Below are 17,242 nucleotides of genomic sequence, written 5' to 3'. Positions count from 1 at the left end.
CAAATCACCTGAGTGTTGGGGTTTGTGTGTGAGGCCCTATGTAGTTTGGACAATCATATTCTATTAGTTCAGCAACCTTAACTGGAATCATATAATCAGGCTTGTCAACTAGTCTCCCCTCAATTGCTGCCCTCATGCCCTTTATATGGCATTTGGTACTTCCTTCTAGAAACTCCCTGATCCTTTGGCCCTGGGGACACTGCACTTTTTAGTTCTCCTCTCACCCCTGACTATACCCACAAGAGGCTCTCTGTGGGGCTCCTGAGGCTGGGTCAGCCCGCTGCCCTTCATTCTTGCCAAGACGCCCACCTCTTCGCATGTGAAAGGCTCCCTCACTCCCGCCCTATTTCTGAATGCAGTGTGTCCCCTTCCATCACCATCATCTCAGATTCATAGTTCCCTCCCCCTCCCTTCCTAACCGCCCCCTGTTCTCACACAGGCAGGTGGACATCTTGGAAGGTGATGGAGATTCCAGTGGCCCCGCAAGCAGAGGGGGTTGAGAGCTCAGATACTCAGCCAACAGACCCCAGTTTGGGTTTAGTTTAGAATTCGGAAGCACTTATAAGGAGGACTAGGCAGGGCCTTTGCCTGGTCCCACTCTCCATGGCCTTAGGGTGCTCTGAGGAAAGGGGAGAGATCTGAGACCACCCACAGAACAGACGTGTCGCGGAGGACTCAGAAACCTTGGCTTCACCTTTCCGTGACGTTAGCTCCCAAAGGCCAGCATCATTCTAGCTGTGCTTCATCCTCCCCCAGATGCTCATGCTACCCTGCATTACAGTCATGTCTCCAAGCTGACCACAGACATGTGACATGCTGTCCCTGCCAGCTGCCCAGAACTGGGAGAGTCCGAGGCTGGGGCATGAGTTGGTGTTTCCTGGGAGACCAACAGGGCAATCCCCTCCTCACCCAGGCCTGAGCAGAGAAGCTTCCAGAACTCTGCCACCCCAGGCACACTCCAAAATGCCCTTCCCACGCATGGGCAGCCTTCCTGGAGTCCCGTTGTAGGGCCTCCCGACAACGCCAGATGCTTGGGACTGGCAGGCTGGGTCAGGACAAAGGAAGAGAGAGAGCTGGAGAGGAGCCCAGACAGGGGACCCGAGAGAAGCAGAAACAGTGGGAAAGGGTGACATTCCCTCACACCTAAGACAGTCAACCGTGGGAAGACCGAAGGGATCAACTAGCCAAGAGTTTCAGTTTCTGGAGAAACCAAGATGGCAGCATAGGTAAACACCGGAAATTGCTGCCTCTCACTACCACTTCAAAAATACAACTAAAAGACAAAGACGGACATCATCCAGAACCACAGGAAGGCTGGCTGAGTGGAAATTCTACAACTAGAAGGAAAGAGAAAAGCACACTGAGACTCAGAGGAGGTGCGGAAGTAAAGTGCAGAGGTACGGAGGCGCACGCAGAAAGGGCAGGCAACTGAGGACGCGGTTGTTTTTTTTCAACTGAGAGGGAGTCTCAAGCTACTGACAGCTCTGAACTCATTCCGGGCGAGTCTCTGGGGACCCAGACTCATATGGGGAGAAATTGGACTGTCTGGCATCGGTCAGAACTCGAGGGTGGCTTTCTCTCAGAGGTGCTTGCAGCAATTACCGGGACACTGAGGCTGCCCTTAGGGCAGGACTGAGGAGCAGCCATAGCTGCTTGCCTCGCCCTGTTGATCCCCTGAGACCCCACCCCACCCAAACTGTGTGCAGAGGCTTTTGCATATAAAAGGCCTGGCCCTTTGCAATCTGAAAATTACCTAACAAACTGCAGCTGGGTCAGAGAGACCCAGAACTTCCAAAAGAAGGCCCAAGGCCCCACAGCAGCTTGCATTGCTTCACAGCTAGGCCTCATCTGGGCACCTCTAAACCCCAAACAAGGAAGAGGAATCTGCAGATCTCTCCATAGCTCCTGCTGGATAGCCTCAGGCAGAGGCTAAATTAGCACCTTCTTAGAGATCCAAGAGCCAGTGTACCCAGGGGTCAGAGTGGGACCATCCTGATTACAACTCCTCAGATCCATAAGGGACACACTCAGGGGGCAGACTCAGTGAGCACCAAAGCCCCACTGAAGCAAGTCTTGCCCCAGAAGGGTGTCTCCAGCACAGAAGTTCTCCCACTGTAGACACAGCTAATTCTCACAGCCAATTGACCTGGAGGTCAATTCTTCCCAGTGATACCTACAACAATCAAGGCTTAACTACAACAAGACTGTGCACAAAACCCACAAAGGGGTGCACCAAGAGTGTCCACCTCAGGTAATTGGGGAGGCTGAGCCACTGGGCCCTATTGGACACCTAGCACAGAAAGCCACTCTATCAACATAGGGAAGCATAAAAAATGCGGAGGCAAAGAAACAGGTCTATATCCAGGAGGAAAGCAAACTACTGGATATAGAGTTCAAAACCACACTTTTAAGGTTTTTCAAGAATTTTCTAGAAACCGCCGATAAATTTAGTGAGACCCTCAAGAAATCTAGTGAAACCCTCGAGGTTATGAAAAAGGGCCAACTAGAAATTAATCATACACTGACTAAAATAAAGAATATTAAACAGAGTTCCAATAGCAGACTAGAGGATCACAAGAATCAAGTCAAAGATTTGAAATACGAAGAAGCAAAAAACACCTAACCGGAAAAACAAAAAGAAAAAAGAATCCAAAAATATGAAGATAGTGTAAGGAGCCTCTGGGACAACCTCAAGTGAACCAACATCCGAATTATGGGGGTGCCAGAAGAAGAGAGAGAGCAAGATATTGAAAACCTATTTGAAGAAATAATGACAGAAAAATTCCCCTACCTGGTGAAAGAAATAGACTTACAAGTCCAGGAAGCGCAGAGAACCCCAAACGAAAGGAATCCAAAGAGGACCACACCAAGACACATCATAATTAAAATGCCAAGATTAGGCAAACCGGTTTGGCTCAGTGGATAGAGCGTCGGCCTGCGGACTGAAAGGTCCCAGGTTCGATTCCGGTCAAGGGCATGTACCTTGGTTGTGGGCACATCCCCTGTAGGAGGTGTGCAGGAGGCAGCTGGTTGATGTTTCTAACTCTCTATCCCTCTCCCTTCCTCTCTGTAAAAAAATCAATAAAATATATTTTTAAAAAATAAATAAAATGTCAAGAGCAAAAGACAAAGAGAAAATCTTAAAAGCAGCAAGAGAAAAACAGTCAGTTACCTACAAGGGAGTACCCATACGACTGTCAGCTGATTTCTCAACAGAAACTATGCAGGCCAGAAGGGAGTGGCAAGAAATATTCAAAGTGATGAATACCAAGAACCTATAACCAAGATTACTTTATCCAGCAAAGCTATCATTCAGAATTGAAGGTCAGATAAAGAGCTTCACAGATAAGAAAAAGCTAAAGGAGTTCATCACCACGAAACCAGTATTATATGAAATGCTGAAAGGTATCCTTTAAGAAGAGGAAGAAGAAAAAGGTAAAGATACAAATTATGAACAACAAATACACATCTATCAACAAGTGAATCTAAAAATCAAGTGAATAAGTAATCTGATGAACAGAATAAACTGGTGAATATAACAGAATCAGGGGCATAGAAAGGGAGTGGACTATTCTCGGGGGCGGGGGGAAGGGGTGTGGGGGTGCGGGAAGAGACTGGACAAAAATTGCACACCTATGGATGAGGACAGTGGGCGGGGGGGCAGGGTAAGGGCAGAGGGTAGGGTTGGAACTGGGTGGAGGGCAGCTATGGGGGTAAAAAAGAGGAACAACTGTAATAATCTGAACAATAAAGATTTAATTAAAAAAAAAATAACCACTGCTTTCGATCTTCAACTCCAAAAAAAAAAAAAAAGAGTTTCAGTTTCTTACAAACAGTGAAACTCATCAAACCAAATCTCACACAGAAGCATCAGGGGAAAAAGAGGGTGTACAGAGGGACTGGCTGACGCAAGGCCTGTTGGGTTTCCTCAGCTCTGCCGCACCTCGGGGGGGCTCTCTGGCTCATCTCAGGGGTTCCACAGCTTGATCTTCCAAGATGCTGCTGATGCTGGGATGGTGATGATGAGAATGATAACAGTGATACCACCTTACACGTACTAGTTCTTTGCAGTTGGTGTTTTTCCATACAATATCATACCCAGTCCTCAAACTAAGCCTGTGGCGATATTTCCATCATCACATTTCCAGTGAGGTAATGAGCCCACTTTCCATCAGGGCTAACATGGCCAGGTGACCACACAGGGACTGGGGGACACCCCCACAGCCAGCCAACATGTGACAACAGCCCACCAGCCCACGGTCCTGTCCACAGAACAGCTGGCTTTGGTGTCTCCAGGGCAGAAGCTGGCTATGTTCTCTCTTCTTTTCCTTCGACTTTCGCAGAAGAGTGTTTTCTGAGTTGTTAAGTGACTTGCCCCCATCACACATGGCTAGCACATGGCAGGGCAGGAACTTGGATCTAGGCTTTCTGACTCCAAGTCCAGTGCTCTTTGGTCTGTGACATGGCTAGGGAGAAATATACTACATCCCAACCAGCACCAAAGGGGGTCTTCATGAGAGGCAGCACAGCCTAGACACCAGCTCAGGAACCAGACCTCTGGGGTTCAGCCCCTTCTGCCATTTATTTACCTGGGTCATCTTCCCCTCATTTAGAAAATGGGACAATACTAGGACCTGCCCCTAGGCTTAGAGTTAAGATTACATGTGCTAATCCACACAAATGACTGGCACAGGGTGCCTGACATATAACTAAGCATTGAATGTCCATGCATGTCTATCCTTCAGGACCAGCCAGCTTTTATTCAGTGCCTGCTGCATGAAGAGGCCTGTGCTCATCCTATTGTGTGTGTGTGTGTGTGTGTGTGTGTGTGTGTGTGTGTGTGTGTGTGGCGGGGGGTTTGAAGTGGGACAGGATCCCAAATTCCCAGTCAGTTCCCAGTCCAGGGGGGATCATGCCTATGCCCAAAGGACAGCAACAGTTTCCAGAGTGGATGGGTCCTAAGAGTGTGCCCTGGAGCATGATAAAAATATGGCTTAGGCCCCTTACCCCAGAAAAACATACCTGTTTTGGGAGCCTATTTGTTACAATAGCTTAGCCTGCCCTAGTCAATAGGTTTCAGAATGAGGTTCTCTCAGGAGCAGCTAGGAGGCTGCCTTCTAACATGCTCCTGGGCTAGATTCTGTAGCCTATTGGCATGGGAAAGGCACTGAGCTAGACCATCACGCAAGCTTCCAGGTCACCTTCTCCTCCTCACAGCCACTCCTTATTTCCCCATCTCTCTGAACACCCAGGCTGCTGCTGGACCTCTTTGCTCTTCCATCTACACTTATTCTCCCAGTGAGCTCATCTCAGCTCCTACCTTTAATGTCCCCTAAAGCTGACAATGTCCCAATTTCTACCTGCAATCGGGACCTCTACCCTCAACGGAAGTCATTCCAACCGCCTAGCCCACACTCCACGTTTGTTTACTAGGCATCTCAAGGTAACACATCCAGCCACGCCCAACCAGCCCCTCCCACAGCCTTCCTCTCCCTCAGTGAAATGGACGCCAGCCTCTGGAGCCCTACTGGGCTTACCCTCCACCACACAGAACCAAACCCTATGGGCTCTCTCCAGGCATATCTAAGCACTGCTCACCACCGCCAGCACGACCTCCCCGGTCCAAGCACTGTCATCTCCCCACTGGTTACAGCATTAGTCTCCTGCCTCTGCCTCCGCCCCTTCTAGTCTATTCATAACCCAGCAGCCAGAGTCATTCTTTTAAACACAGTGATGCTTCCAGACATGTCACTCCTCGGCTCCTATGGCCCCATCTCATTCAGATTAAATGTCAGTGTCCTTAGAGCCGAAAGCAATCTGGCCTCCATTCTCTCTGTCCTCATTCCCTAGCTGCTAGCACCTTCCTCATTCACACGCTCCAGCCACACCGGCCTTGCTTTTTCTTGACTAGAAGAGCCTTCTGTTTGCTGCCCAGAACAGTCTTTTCCCTGACACGTGGATGGCTTTTCCCTCACTTCAGGTATCTGCTCAAATGTTACCTCACACGTGAGGCCTTTGCTGACCCGCATGGAAACGCAACATCACTGGCCACCCTGTTGCTTGCTGCATTTTTCTCCAAAGCACTTAATACCATCTAGCATCTTGTGTGTTTCCTTGGTTACTGCCTGCCTTCCCCGCCAGAACCAAGCTCCGTGAGGGCAGGGGTGTTTCTTCTGTTTATGAGGTCCCAACACTTAGACCAGCGCACCTGACAGTGCTCAGTAAGTACTTCCGGACAGTCTGAATGGCTGCCTAACGGCGTGCTGCAGAAAGCTGGACAGCCTCTCTCCCACTGAGCGTGCCTCCCGGTGCCCACGCTTTCCATCTCAATGCTTTGAAAGGTCCTGAAATTCCACCAGTTACAGTACAGAGAGCAAAGCCTGGAATGATGGCCGACTTGGGGAGGGCAGTGAGTGGCAGGAGGGAGAGCGCCCAGCCTCTGGAGATGGAGAGTAAGGCTTGACCAGTGTCTTTACTCCTGTGAACTAGCTCCTGAGGTGCCACTGTGGGGAGCCAGGTACCTGGGAGGCAGGGGGTACCTGAGGAGGACTCAAAGGTAGACAGGCCAACACCTCAACCTGAGAAGCATGTATGGGGTCCTTACCTCGGTGCCCACAGGTACTAGAGATCAAGTCACATCTGCTGGGGTCTTTTTCTGGAGACTTCGTCGCATCAATGGGTAAGAGAGGGAAGGGCCAGGTTTTGCCCTGTCAGCTCACTCTCTTGTTTTTAATATCTACTTCAAATGTTTCTCGTCTCCACAAACCTTGACCACTCCCTCCAGTCTTACCACGAAACTTCACTTCCTACTTAGAGAAAAATAGAAGTCTTCAGACCAGAACTACCTCCATTTCCTGCCACCAGACCTCCGTGTCTACCTGCACAGGGCCCCTGCTCTACCCTTCCTCTCCCCGGGCCGTGGAAGCGGTCACCTCTGAATCAGGCTAGACTGTCCACCTCAAGGGTCTTTTGATGTCGATTACCACCCACCCCACCTGCTTCCTCGTCTAGCTCTCCCTTTCAGCTGTGTCCTTCCATCAGCCCTCAAATGAGCCCAAGTCTCCCTAAGATTAAAGCAACACAAAATATTCTCCTATTTCTCAAGCATTCCTCCCACTCACAGCCAAACTTCTTGACTTAACCTCATTCTCACACAGTGGGGCGGCTATCTCCATGGGCCCTTCTTCTATCCAATCCTCAGCGCACTCTGGCCTGGCTGACACCCATCAAGGCACCCAAACTGTTCTCACCAAGGTCCCAATGACTCCTGGGTCACTAATGCCATGGTCAATTCTCAGTCTCATCTCCCCTGGCCTCTGTGCAACATCTGACATTGCTGGCGCCCCCTTATCTCCCCCTCTGCCCCCACTCCCCCGGAAAACACACTTTAAAATTCTCTCTCCCTCTAGCTCCCTGGAACCACACTGACCTGGCAGGAAAGACCATGAATGAACTAACAACTCCCGGTTGTCTCCCTCCTCTGCATCTAGACCCACACACACTACGGCCTAGTAGTGTCTCCCTCTGACTCCAAAGCCAACATATCCAAAACTGAACCCATTTGCCTCTCCTAAGTTGCTGTCTCTCCAGAGCTTGCTCTTGAAGACCAACCCTTTATCTTGCTTTGTCATCAGACAATGAGCATCATTCTTGGTGATGCCTTCTCTCTTCTCCCCCACATCCACTCAGCTACTGAGCTCCCCTGAATGTACCTTATGGACACATCCCACCGACTTCTCCACCAGCCCCCATTCAATTCAAGCCACATCCCCTCCCACCAATTCAAGCCACATCCCCCTCTCACCTGGGCCACGGCAATAGCCTTCTGTAATTGTTCTCTCTTCCTACAGTTGATCCCCCTCATCTTCCTGTCCCCTCTTTCTCCCCCAAGGCATTCTCCACACAGCAGCTTGATTTAGCTTTTGAAAATGCCAAGCTACTGTCACTCACACAGTCTCCCATTGCTCTTCCAGTTCCAAATCCCTAACCTGCCCACATCTCCAGCATCATCTGTGAGCTCTCTGCCTCCCACCCCTAGTTCTCCAGCCTCTCTGGTCTTTCTGCTGTTCCTCATATGAGTGCAGAGACTTCCCTCCTTACAGCCTGCGTCCTAAGGCTGGTCTCCCTTTGCTCCAGCTGTTGTCTCTGCTGCAAACTTCCTCTCATCCGTCTTCCCCCTTCTCACTGAGCTAGGCTCACCCAAGCCCAGCTGAAGCACACATACTCAGCTAAGCCTCATGTGCCCCTTAGATCCATTTTCCTCATCATGTGCCCTTTGTCACCTTGAACTTCTTCTTTGTAGCACTTATGATTACAACTCATTTTTTAAAATATTTTTTAATTGATTTCAGAGAGAGGAAAAGAGAGGGAGGGAGAGATAGAAACATCAGTGATGAGAGAGAATCATCAATCGGCTGCCTCCTGCATGCCCCATACTGGGGACTGAGCCTGGAACCCGGGCATGTGCCCTGACCAGGAATCGAACTGTGACCTCCTGGTTCATGGGTTGATGCCCACACCAGCCGGGCTACAATTCATTTTTTATGTAATGATCTTTTCAATATTAATCTGCACCAGCAAATAGAAGGGAACTGTGTCTCTCTTTTTCAAGGTGCTGGCACAAAGCAAGCACTCAAATATCTCAGTGAATTAATAACTGCCTACAATGTGCTAGGAGCTTTACATGGGTTGCTTCACTCACTCTGCACAGCAAACCAATGAGGCATGGGTACTAATTTTATCATTCCCATTCACACTTTACGCATCAGGTTCTGAAGCTCAGGGGAATTATATAATGTGTTTGAGGTAACAGAGCTGGTAAGTGCTGGTAAGGACGCAATCTCAGGCTTGTGTCCCATCAAAGCCACTACATTGCATGTCCCCTCTTGCACTCCCCACGGTGCTCACTCACTCACTCACTCACCTTAGACTCAGTGGGTGCTCAACCAAGAGGGTGGACACTATATCATCTTGCTTGGTCCTCGTGGTCACCTTTAAGGTCTACAAACAAGAATTACAATTCTTTTCTAAGTGAGGGAGGAGAATGGAATTTAAGGGGTTCACCTGGCAGTAGGTAAACATGCTGAGCTGGAACCCATGTCTTCTGGCTCCTTCTCTGGGGTGATTCTCTCTACAACACAACCACAGTGAGGCTCTGACAGGTGGGCTTATGCGGGAAAGCTGTGCAGTAGAGTTAACACAGCAGGCCCAAGACGGCTAGCCTGAGAGATGTCTGCTCACAAGGATGGCCCCTGGCTGATGTCTGAGGAGGTGGATTTGGGGAAGGTTCCCCTAACCGACACGGGGGAGCTCACTGTACCTAAACCGTCTGCAAACAATGTGGTTTATGCTGAGCACCAGGTTTTCTTCTGGAGGTCTGGGAATTGGGTATATGCTGGGCAGAGGGTGCCTACACGATCAGTCCTCGACAAACACCCTGGGCACTGAGTCTCTAATGAGCTTCCCGGGTGGACAACACTGTCACACATGTTGTCGCGGTCCAGTGCTGGAGGAGTTCAGCATGTCGTGTGACGTCCCCGGGGAGACTCTTGGAAGTTTCTGCCTGGTTTCCTCTAGACCAGCGGTTCTCAACCTTCTGGCCCTTTAAATACAGTTCCTCATGTTGTGACCCAACCATACAATTATTTTCGTGGCTACTTCATAACTGTAATGTTGCTACTGTTATGAATCGTATAATAAATATCTGATATGGAGGATGGTCTTAGGCGACCCCTGTGAAAGGGTCGTTCGACCGCCAAAGGGGTCACGACCCACAGGTTGAGAACCGCTGCTCTAGACTTTGCCTCGTGTGCCTTTTCCCTTTGCCTATGGAGCTTTGAATCTTTTCACTGGAATAAATCGTCACGGTATGACCAGATGCTGAACCCTGCGGGTCCTCCCGGCAAATCATCAAACCAGGGCATGGTCTTGGGGACCCCCAACACAGAAACTTTCTTAAGAAGAAATTAGTTTCTTCTTTGAAGGGCTATTTTTTTTAATTTGTAGATTAAATCAGGAGGCCTTCTGGGCAGAAGAAATGACGTGGACAAAGTTCAGAGCAGATAAGGCAGGTGTAGAGGCCCCACAGCTCTGCAATGCGACCTAAACAGGTGGATGCTGAGAACATCGAGGGCTACGGTTATGACACAGAAGAGATGGGAGCCGGAGAGGTCACACTTGTGAGAAAGATCTAGGATCCATGACGTGAAGTCACACACACGGAACTGCTAGTACCAAGGAAGGACTGAAAGAATTCAGTGTCTGGCTGTCCACAGCTAATATGTGGCATTGCACTTCTAAGAAAGGTCCAGGGAGTGCCATTTAGAGGTTGAAGTAACATCCCAAATGATTCCTCAACATCAGGAAACTAATCTGCTCCACAATAATCCACTTCCCTTTAATTCAAGGCAATTACTTGACTTTTTCCTTTATCCCTTTGAAATGCCTTTGCCCACAGTCCAGTGTCCCCTCCTATCCCTCCTGTCCACCCCTCTTCACGCCTCAGGAATAACCCCAATCACCTGTTTAATCGCTTCTTTTATTCTGCGGCTACTTAGACATAAGCTCCCTTTAACCTGGGGAAGCCTGGTAAGTTTTCCCAGGTTGCATCACAGGCATCTGCCCAGCCTCTTCCTCAGATTCCCAACATCATAAAGGCAGCAGAAGGATTTTCATGTCCTGCTTAGCTCCACCCCACCCCCTGCCTCCATCCTCCAGCAGCAAAGGGCCCTGGGAGCACAGCCTGCTGTTCCAAGCCATCCCCCTTAGCAAAAGGGAACAGAAAGGGCTCTGGCCAGCAGCCTCGCATCAAGTCAGCCTCACTCCTTACCCTGCTCTGACGTCATAGCTGGATGCCACTAAAGCAGGGGAGGAGAAGCTTGGTTTTGCCAAGGGCCATCTGGATATCTATAGCATCATCCGAGGGCCAAAGTTATCAACTTAAAAATTAGCCCGCTATATTTGGTCAAACATTTAACTAACTCAACCCTAATGCCTTGGCAGGGCCAGACCAAATGATATAAGCTCACCTACCCTGGTTCCTGAGGTTGGGCTGCTCCAGAGATTGCCAAGTGGCAACAATAGACTAGTTAAATGATGGCCTACCCTGGCAGGGGGCAGTTCTCTTGCTTGTCTGTTTTTATTTTAAATTTGAATGCCTTTAGGCTAAACATACATTTTCCACCTCCCCAGAGGCCCCACAATTCCCTATTGCTATCAAACACAAGGAAGAAGAAAACCAACTTTACCAAATACCCGCCAGACACTAGACTGTGTGTGTGTGTGTGTGTGTGTGTGTGTGTGTACTCACTTAACCCTTCCAGCAACCCCCAAGTGGGTGACATGACTATCTGTTTACCAGTGGGAATACAGAAATTCGCCAAAGTTGGGCAACTTGCTCAGACCATACAACTACAACCAGCAAGTCACAAATCCAGAACCGAGCCAGGCCTGCCAGCTTCTGAAGTCCACACTATTTCCAGGATGCTACGCGTGAAGGCAGTGGGTCTTGATTAGGGTATGCATGAAGGAGGCCCCTCTGCAGCAGTGGGAGAGAATCTGGAAGGGCAGGAAGGGGAGTGAATGCACGATTACGGTAGCTCAGGGAAGAAGGGGGGTGAACTTGAACTCAGGTAGCAGCCCCGGGGGTAGACAGATCAGGATGGGCTGAGGGAGACAGGCTGGGGTGACTGAGGGCAGCAGCGATCTCTGGTTAGGGAGAACACAGGGGAAGTGGTGGCTTGGGACAAGGATCTAAGGGGCTCCTCAACCATCACAGGGAAGATTTTGTGTTTCACAAATCAGAGTGGCCAAGAAGAGAGCTGGGTGAGACACCTGCTCCCCCTTTCCTGTCCTTCAGTGGTCCACCTTCGGAGCAGAGGGGAGCTCCGGGGAGAGGAGCCCAGGGAATAGCAAGCTGAGGACCCAGCCCCACGTGGGCACTTGCAGGGCGGGAGGAGGATGAGAAGCTCAAGGTCACGGAAGGGCATGGCAGTGGGGACAGTGTGGCACCCTCCAGGGAGATGGGCAGCAGCTGCGGAGCAGGCTGGCGACAGAGGATTACCAGGCCCTGGGAGCCAGAGCCCAGCAGCGCAGCAGGTGCACGCACAGGTGCAAGGCTGGCTGCTACTCTAGAAGCGTGTCAGAGAGGGAGAGGACAGGGGCTGGGGATACATGGGGCCTTATGCTTAACAGAGGCGGAGCATGTGTGTGGGGGGGATCCGTTTTAAGAGAGCAATGGCAGGAACTGTCTTGTGTCTTGTGTCAGAGGGAGGAGAGTGCTGAGTCAGGCATACACGTGGAAAAGGGCTGTCTGTTGATGGCTGCTCAGGGCAGGAGAGAAAAAAGCTGTGGGGGACACTCGGGGATGCTCTGAATTGATGAGAGGGGCAGCTGATGGAGCACATGACAAACATCGAGGCTGAGGATCTGCAGAAAGTAAGGAGGGTTCCCTCCCCACATACCCCAGGAGGGATGCCCACTGGCTGTCATTTAACCCTGGGCCAGAATGGAGGTGGGAGGAGGTTGAAATGGTAAAGGGGGGATAAATGGTGGTGGGAGGAGACTTGACTTGGGGTGGGGAACACAATACAATATACTGATGATGTATTCTAGAACTGTACGCCTGGAACCCACGTAATTTTATTAACCAGTCACCCCAATGCGTTCAATAAATAAAACTGTAAAAAGCCCTGGGCCCACAGACCCTGCCCCCATCTGCGGGTGTACCTGTTTCTTGCCACAGCGCCATCCACGAACCATCACCTACCTGCTCCAGACAACAATATGCAGCGTGTGCTCAGCACTGTCGTTGCAAGTGGACTTGGCGTTTTTCTGTCAGGAGTGAGGAGTATTTTCACTTCTATTTTTCTCCCTGGTCCTCCAGCCACTTCCTCACAAGACAGGGCTTGCGGGGACCATATGAGTCAAATACTGTCTGGCCCTCCAAATAAATCAGTCCTCTGGGCAAAGTCGCAAACTCCCTAGGGTCCAACCCCGGCCTCAGCAGTGGCAGGAGCCCACCAGCCCCGGGGATGGCTTCTGCCCCGTGGTGTGTTCCCCGCCACCCCCGACACACACAGAGACCCACCTACTGCACTCCCCGGGGTGAGAACTCCTGCCCCAGAGAAACCGCAGAAAAGGCACCACCTGCGCAGGAAAAGCACCTCTGAGACTGGCTGGCCATTGCTCCCCTTCCCCCGGGCTGTCAGCTCTTAAAGAGCCCACCAGTGACAAAACATCAGGCAGCCTTTTAGGAATGCTGCTCTAGTTCCCTCCCCCCCTCCTGCCCTCAACCCCGTCTTCCTTCAGCCCAAGGACTATGAGGAAAGCACAGGAATTGGAATCAGCAGATGTGCGCCAGGGCTCTGGCTGGTCCCTACATGCCATGACATCTTGCAAGTCACTTCTGAGCGCCAGCTGGCAGCCAGGGAAGAAACAGCATGCGCCTCTCCCTTCTCTCAGGAAGGCAGCGAGGAGCTCAGGTGAGACAGGTTATTTGGAAACTGTTCGGTGCTATTCTGAGCTCTGGGATCTAAGCCAGTCCTGCTGGCAGCTCCGCTCTCTCCACAAAGTCCCACCCAGCACATGTTCCCAGCTACCAGGCCCTGGCAGCTCAGAGCCCGTGGGAGACACATCTCAAATGAATGCCACGCAAACGTTTATTTAGGCCTCCTCTGTGCCAGGTTCCAGAATACCAACAGGAACAGACACAGAGCTGCCCCCGGCATGCCCAGCTGGAAGGGCTAGCAGAGCGGCTGTCTGTCCCTGCAGTGGCCAGGGCATCTACAGGAGAACCTGCTCCATGATGAAGAGACAGACCACACAGGCACTGCCAGAGTCAGGGACTGAGGAGCGGTGGGCAGATTCAGCTCTCTGAGAAACCAGGGTGAGGGGGCCTGGAGCAGAGGAACCAGACACCTCTCAGAGCCCGGCCGGGCCCAGCGGTGGAGCCTAACGGCCTATTACACGCTGTGCTGCTCCGTCACCATCTGGAAGAGGTGGAGAAGAGGCCTGCTTTGGCCTGACTCATAAGGGCATCATGGAGGGCAAAATGAGAACAAGAGGACAAGAGCAATGAGAAAATGCTTTAAAAGGGGAAAGGCTTTACAAGCAAGGAATCATCATTTTTTCCTCAGGGTCCTCCCCAGTCAAGCTGAGATCATCACCGAAGGCCTGTGCAAACGCTGCTGAGCCCTGCCCATGGCCAGCCTATCAGGGCCGACTGGGAGGCTTCCATCCCGGCACCACCTCTCTGCAAACCGTGGCCACTGGACTATCCAAGCCGCCACAGTCAGTCCTTCCAGGGGAGGGGGCCCCACCTCCTTGCCATATTCTTCCCACTGCCCTGCCTCCCACAGCCAGGGTACCCCGGTTGAGGCTTGCGGACAGACTGAAACACTGACCATTCTGTCCTCTCGGCCTCAGACCTCGGCCCAGAGGACCTGAGAAAGTCACCTCCTCCATCACCTCGCCTCCAGCGGGACTTGCAGAAGCTGCCTCAGACAGGAGCCTGTCTCCTGCCTATGCCCAGACCCAGAGAAGGGGACTCCAGGATCTGAGACCCAAACCATTCCCCTGAGTTCAAAACAAACAAGAACAAAATCATGTTTAGAGAGGGTAGACATCTTCTATCTCACAGTCATTTCCTGCAGCAACTTCTGTCTCTTGTATTCAAATTAGAGTAGAGTTGGGAGTGGGAGTGTTTAGATGTTAAGGTTCTTACCCAAACCGTCAATTGTGCCAACAGCCCAGTCCCTGGCTGTGTGTCTAAGGCAGGGTGGGCGGCTGCACTCTGGATTGGAGAAGGCCCACCCAGCCTTTCCCTGCCTGAAACTATTTCACACACACCCAGCACGGTTCTGTTTCCAGGAGGACTTCAACCCATTTTTTTGGCATGTGATGTCTTCCTCGGCCCTTTTAAAATGCAAATGTCTCAGAAGGAAGGAAGCATATTTCACTGGCCCAAGCCCAGTTCCCACACAACACCTGTGCCCAAATGTGTACTGAATTAAATCGGTTACTGGATGCCTGTCCTCACAGGCACGGGTCAGAGCCCGAGGGCTGTGGAGGGTAGGGGGTGCAGAGGGGCAGCCTGGGCATGGAGTCAGCAGGCCTCATTTCACCAACCTCAGGCGGGCCCAGAGCAGACCTGCCTGCCGCAGCGAGATAACTGAGTTCCGATGAAAGTAAATCTGAAATAGCCAAATAAGGAAACTCTGCAGGCGGGTGCAGGGTGCAGAACCAGCTGAGAAAGCCTGCAGTGGGGTGAGCAGTCAAGAACGTGTTCCCAGCCCTGGCCGGGTTGGTTAGAGCGTGGGCCTGGGAACCCAAGGGTGGTGGCTTAGATTTCTGGTCAAGGGCACACACCGTGGTTGCAGGTTGGATCCCTGGCCCAGGTCTGGCGCGTGTGGAAGGCAACCTCTCTCCACTCCCCTCCCTTCCACTCTCTCTGAAAAAATAAACAAGAAATCAATGGGAAAATATCCTCAGGTGAGGATTTCTAAAAAGGAAGGTGCCCCCACTATTCATTGAACATTCTCAGAACTGCCAAAACCCCGCAGAACGGTAACAAGGGGGCGGCACTGTGGTGTGGAAAACCCGGATGGCACCAATTCTCTGCGTGTCCCTGGGAAACCCATGCACCTCTGAGTCTTGGTTTCCCTCCAAGACACCTTCCTTTGAGGGGTGTGTGTGTGTGTGTGTGTGTGTGTGTGTGTGTGTTGCGTGTCTAAATGCGAGGTTTCCATTCATTCCAATATTAAAGTTTCATTTCATTCTGGAGTGCTCTGGTTGGAAAGTCTTGCAAAAGTGGAGGGGATGCCTAAGGGTATAGAGGAGGATCCAGGGGGTTGGGGTGCGGGTGTGCGGGCTCACCCCAACTCGAACCTGGCCCCTCCAGCCCGCAACCGCGCTCTAGCGCAGCTCCCCAGCCCTGGGCCCCAGTGTCCGTCCTCGCCACACCCCTGTCTGCTAAGCCAGCCTCTCCGAGCCCCGACCCCGCACCCGCTGGCCTTCCTGCGCCAGGCGGGGACTCGCCCGGGACCCCAGCAGCGCGGGGCGCGGGGCTCACGCCGCTGCGGCACTTTCGGTTTCCAAGTTCACGGGACGAGCCGAAAGCGCTCCCGAGTCCCCCCACCCGAGCCCCACAGCCCAGGGGGCTTCGCCCCGGGCCGGGCCCGCCGGGACTCACGTGTGGCTGGGCGCGCGGGGCTCCGTGGGCGCCCGTCCGCTGGCGCTCCGGGCAGCAAGCACCGGCGAGGCGGGGCGCTCTCAGCCCCGGAGCCCAGCGCAGGGCCCCGCCCTCGGAGGAGGAGGGCCGGCCGGACACCGGGGGGCGGGGCCCCAGGGAGCAGTTGGAGAGGTGGGTGCAGGATCCAGACTCACGGATGCACTGGACTGGAAGGTGGTGGGCAGGAGGCCCTGCGTTACCCCGGGCAGATAGAACTTTTTAAAAATATAATTTTTTAAATTGATTTCAGAAAGGAAGGGAGAGGGAGAGAGAGACAGAGAAACATCAATGATGGGAGAGAATCATTGATCGGCTGCCTCCTGCACGCCTGACACTGGGGATTGAGCCTGCAGCCCCCTGGATAGGCCCCCTGGGGGAATCCAACCGCGACCTCCTGGTTCACAGGTCAACGCTCAGCCACTGAACCAGGCTGGCTGGGCGGGCAGATAGAACTTTAACCCACCGTCTCTAGAATCATTAATACCTACAAATAAAAAGCCTCTGATTTCTCTCAAGTGGGTTTGAACCATACACCAGGGGTGCCCTCCTGCCAGGGATAACCAGGCTCGGCCAATCCAATCATATTTGACCCTTTAGCCGAGGTCTGGGGTCTGGCTCAAGCCGTCCTGCCCCACCTTCCTTCAGGGTGAAAATAGTACTACAGACACTACACCGTCACAGTTAGGGTTCACCTCCCTGCTCCTTGCTGCTGGCCTGGCAATCCCTAAGAGGTGTGGAGCTCGCCGCCTACCAAGAGCTTCCCAACTCTCTTTCCATCCTCAGAACAGCCTTGTGAAGTAGACCTGGACGTCCCTTTTTACAGAGGAGCTCTCTGAGGCCCAGAGAAGTGACATGAAGTGACGTACTGAGAGCCAGGCGTTCAGCAAGTGCTATACCCACAACTTGAATGCAGGTCTCCCAACTCCTAATTGTAGGACGCTCTTTTACACTACTTCCCTCCATGAGCATCTGTTCTGAATGATGTGTGAGTCTATATAAATCTCCTCTGTGAAA

At 52.0% G+C, this 17,242-nt stretch overlaps 1 protein-coding gene across 10 annotated transcripts in view; it reads right to left on the bottom strand.

Annotated features, from left to right (window-relative positions):
- The window catches only part of TRAF5 (TNF receptor associated factor 5), a 65,961-nt gene extending 49,683 nt beyond the window's left edge, over positions 1-16,278 (bottom strand). For all 10 annotated transcript variants that reach the window (XM_036343092.1, XM_036343091.1, XM_036343094.1 and 7 more), the window contains exon 1: positions 16,190-16,278. The gene's annotated coding sequence lies outside the window, so the exon portion shown is untranslated. The remainder of the gene's footprint in view (positions 1-16,189) is intronic.
- Between the last annotated feature and the right edge of the window lie 964 nt (positions 16,279-17,242).

Source organism: Myotis myotis, unplaced genomic scaffold (genome assembly GCF_014108235.1).
Source record: "Myotis myotis isolate mMyoMyo1 unplaced genomic scaffold, mMyoMyo1.p scaffold_m19_p_18, whole genome shotgun sequence".
NCBI classification, from domain to species: domain Eukaryota; kingdom Metazoa; phylum Chordata; class Mammalia; order Chiroptera; family Vespertilionidae; genus Myotis; species Myotis myotis.
This window is presented reverse-complemented; position numbering and strand designations above follow the sequence as displayed.